Source organism: Pteropus alecto, unplaced genomic scaffold, assembly GCF_000325575.1.
Source record: "Pteropus alecto unplaced genomic scaffold, ASM32557v1 scaffold23, whole genome shotgun sequence".
Lineage (NCBI taxonomy): Eukaryota > Metazoa > Chordata > Mammalia > Chiroptera > Pteropodidae > Pteropus > Pteropus alecto.
The window spans coordinates 6560228-6564958 of NW_006435837.1; the positions used below are offsets into that span (position 1 = coordinate 6560228).

The 4731-nt window shown below is 39.9% G+C and overlaps 1 long non-coding RNA gene across 1 annotated transcript in view; it reads right to left on the reverse strand.

Annotated features, from left to right (window-relative positions):
- Positions 1–4731, reverse strand: part of LOC112479503 — a 28097-nt gene that overhangs the window by 20039 nt on the left and 3327 nt on the right. The window lies entirely within an intron of this gene.

The following is a 4731-nucleotide window of genomic DNA, read 5'->3' on the forward strand; positions in this document are numbered from 1 at the left end:
TCCGCACCTGCGCAATGAAGACCCCAACGACTTTCACCTCACCTGAGCCTCATTATACCATCATTATAATATAATGCATATGCTCGGAAGTTCATTAATATCATTACAACAGACTGAATTCTGGGAACAAACATGCGCAGAAAGCAAAATGATGAATCACTGAGTCCTGTCGATCTTAGTTGTCAATCAAGGAAGCCCACTCCTCTAACAAAAGTAACCACCCACAGCAAAAAGGGATAAAAACCCCTGAAGGCTGTGTTACTAGGCCTTTCGAACCACGCTTCTCTTGATCAGGTCCGCTTCCGCATGTAGAAGTGTACTTTCCTTTCTAATAAAACTTTTCTACTGTATTTTGGTGTCTTGCTCAATTCTTTGTTCGAGACATCAAGAACGTGGACGATACGCCGGGAGAGGACCCCACTCTCCTGTAACAATTTTTAGACTGCTTCTGTTTGTATCAGTTACAATGATTTGCTTTTATCTTCAACTAAATTCTGACTATGCTATATCCTGCAATTAACCACATTTCACCCAGAGTGATCTTTTTGAAACTCCAATACTCAAATCTGCTAATGGCACTGCCCATGCTTAAAATCTTTTAATGTCTCCCAATATCCTTATATAAAGCCCAGATGTTTTAGCATTGTTTGAAAGATCCTTCATGATATGGTCCTCCTATCCTCTGCAGACTCATCTTTACCCAGGAGTACCTGGCCATGCTGACCTTCCATTCAGGTCCCTAGGGCAGTCATGCACTCATCTCTTCATCTTTGCACGTGCTATTCTCTCTGTGTAGAACACTCTTGCCCTGTCTTCTCTTGGCTGACTCCCACTTTTTTTCAATCTTGGCCTAAAAGATGTGTCCTTCAGGAAATCTTCTGACCCCACCACCCGTCGCTACCAAAACTGTGGGTTAGGCACTCTTAAGTGCTCCTACAGTACCCTGGCCTTCCCCCTTTGAAACACTCCACTGTATTGCAATTGCTGAGTGCAAAGCTTGTCCCCCACCCTAATTATACCATAGGAACCTGGTAGAAAGCCCCATGTCCAAGATTTTCTCTATTTTATCCCCAGTACCCAGTGAGTGCCTGGCCCAGACTTATTTAATGAAGTAAAGAAACGGAAGCATTTTAAGCAGAGGACCTAATCTCTATTAGATTTGTTTTAGAAAAAAAAACACTCAGGTGGCCACATGCAGAAGGAACTGTCATGGGATCAGGTGGAGGGAAGGGGCTGAGACAGTCCATCTTACTGGTCTGACCAAGTGCAATATTAGTGGAAATGAGAATACTTCACAGGCTATATAGTAGGGAGGGGGCAGACAGAAAAAACTGATAAAACTCAAGGAGTAATTAGACAGGGGCTTAATCTTGGTTTGGCATTCCAATTCAGTTTCATTAACATTTTTTGAGTGTCTGTGCAAAGCATTATATTAGGTGCTGTGAATATAGAGATTAGTAAGATACTATCCCAGTCCTGGAGATTGCAAGGGTTTCAGGTGGCTAGAAGAGGCACAAATAGTTAAATACTAGGCGGAGAGGTAAGAGGAAGAATTGAAGAGTTTAGGTTTTGAGGCGCTGTGTGTGGGGGTTTTCAGTTTGTTTGTTTTTGCTTAAAGATAATGGGCAAGTAGTTTATGGGCAACAGAGAGTGTACTGTGGTGGAAAAAACATTGCCTGGAGACAGAACAGAGAGCTCTTAGTTCCTCATCTGCCGCTAACTAAGTAGTACGATCTTGAACAATTTAACTTATCTAGAGCTTAATTACCTCATTTGTAAAACAAAGTTTGTGAATGAAATTACCTTTAAAATTCTATTATTTTATATAATTGTTATGTCTAAAAGATTTTTAAAAATCATTTAAAATGTTCATGTATTCTAAATACTGCTTTAGGATAACTGTTTTAACTTTCTCCCATAGTATTTAGAAGACTAGGAGATCATCTGGTCATAGATAAACCATAAACTTTAGTTTCTTGATCCTAAGACATCGATGATAATATTATCCACTTTTGACAATCAGGGAGTTTACTGAATGTGCCCTCTGTCCTTTTTCATTTCCTTAGCTCTTTAGCTTTATGATTTTTAAAAATTCTCCCTTATCTATTACCTGGTACAAAGGCTAGCCTTTGCTAGAAGAATGGAAAAAAGAACTGCAAATCAGTCTTTTTTGCCCCTTTGACAGATGAGGAATTTTAAATTCTGGACTCAAGTTGTTTGAGAATTCTCTTCAAATTTCAATGTAAAGGAGACACATGAAGGAGCACGAAAAGCAGGTTTAGTATCGAGAAAAAGAGCCACCCTCTTGAAAAGTCACCTGCTCTTCCCGTCACTATGGCTCCTTCTCTTTGTAACTAAGCATGCAACAGCTTGCAAGCATGGCAAGTAATGCTAGCAGTTGTAACAACAGATGAACCTGGAAAAATCAATGGCTTAATATAAAGTTATTTATCATTCACTTAAAGTACAATTGGTGGTAGGAATGATGATGGCGGTAGTGGTCTGCGTGTGTGTGTGTGTGTGTGTGTGTGTGTGTGTGTGTGTGTGTGTGAGCTCTGTGCAGTCATTCAGGAACCCAGGCTGACAGAGACTCAGCCATCTTCAAAGCCTGACTTTCAAGGTCACTCTGGGTATCAACATCCAGAGGGCAAAAGCGGGGTTAAGAAGAGAGGGAAGAGGCTTTCCTATGGAAGGTTTTTCTGGGACCAGCCTGATATCACTTCCATCCAAGTTTCATTGGCTGATTTCAGCCCCATGGACACACCTAAGTGCAGAGGTGACTGAGGAACAGGGTCTAATCATGTGCCAAGGAAGAGAAAGGGCATGTTTTGATGACCACAGTGTGGTTTTTGCCAATATCTCCAGGAATATTGATTCTGTCTAGCCGTTCCCTTTCAACCCTCTCCTTTCTACCTCATGCCTGTAATTGCTGACAAAATATTTCAGAGGTGATTCCTACTTGACATGAGTAGTTGGAAAATATTTTTAGACTAGTGATATTCATCAAGGAAGCATCTGATATTTATGATGCAACCTTCAGGTTTCTCTAAGTGCTCCAATTTCTAACTTAGACTATTATTGTACATTAGTTTGCACAGGGCATTCACAACTGTACGCTACTCTGGTTTGTGCATGAAGATTTAGCTTCAGTTTCATCGAACAGAATATTACTCTCCTAATGTTATCAGACTTAATGAGGTTAGCTATAAAAAATATTCAGATCTCAAGTTACCTTTAGATCATTTATCTGAGAAAATTATATCATAATTGCTAGCTTTGAGAACTTTCCAGTTAGATATCATAGCTTTTTTTGTTGTTGTTACAGAGAAGTGGTTCTTAGAGTGTGGTCAGACCAGCGGCATCAACAGAACCTGAGAACTTGTGAGAAATGCAATTCTCAGGCCTCGCCTCAGATCTGCTGAATCAGAAACTCTGGGGATAGGCCCCAGCAATCTGTGTTTTCACAAGTCCTCTAGAGAGCATCCCAGAAGCACTGGTCTAATTGAGTTAGATTACTGCTGAAACATTTCATTTCAAGGACCAGGTCAAAAGGATACTAACTGAAATCGTTTTGTTGAAAACATATTGAATTTCTCTCTTATATTGCTGTGAATTAAGAGTGCTGTAGAAAACTCATAGAATCAAAAGATTGCTAAGGGCCTGGGAGGTCATTAGGGCAAACAGTTTTCAAAGGCATCAGACCCGGCAATCTAAGGTTCTATGGAGTATCTCTAGGGGTTTCCTAAAAGAAAATATATTCATGTTTGATTAGGGGCTGCTTCTCTGACCATCCAGGGTTTGTCTCCAAAAGCCTTAGAATCCTGTGTCAGGAGAAATGGTTTTGGAACTTTAGGACAGAGTCAAAATCCTACTCATCTTTGAATCCCTGTTACCTTCCGGAGTGCCCAGCACAGAGTAGACACCTAATAAGCATTTATGTTAAAGGAATGAATGGATAGAATAGTCATCTCATGAATTCGGGTTCTAAAGTAACTTCCACTAATATTCTGGGGTCACTTTGAAAAAAATCCCATTTAGATAGTTAATTCTCATTACTATTAAAGAATTCTGACTGCCTTAACTATGTGGCCAGTCTTTTCAGCAGTTAAGGCTTTTACCTATCAAATATTAAGAATGCCCTCAACTTCTTAGAGAGAAAAAAAACTTATATGAAGACATTTCTTGAAATGTCTATAAAAGATTTCAGTTACTGCATATTAACCTTTGCAGTGACTAACTCAGCGTTTTGACATTTTCGGCTGGATAACTCTTTGTGCTGGGAGCTGTCCCGTACTTTGTAGCAGCCATCACCAACACCCTCCCCTGCCCATTGTGACAACCAAAATGTCTCCAGACACTGCCAAATGTCCGCTGGGGGTACGGGTGGGCAAAATTGCCCACGTTGAAAATCACTGCTCTAAAAGGGAAGAGTCATCTTCCTGCCATTTTATTCAAAGCTATAGAAACAGGCTTCAAGAAAGAGCATATGTTCCACATTTCTCTTTAGCTCATTGTTGAGAACTTCGGCAGTGACAGCTCTATTTGAAATGCTTTGGTTTACACATTCCTCATTATTTTAGGCCACTTTTCTCTTAGGAACAACTTTATCTTTGGAGATGCAAATTCACAAACTCTAAGCATCTTTTTTACACTTATTGTGATCTACACTGATTCACCACTGAATTCTATTACAAGGCATTTTTATTTAATAATTTCTAAGTACACCACTGA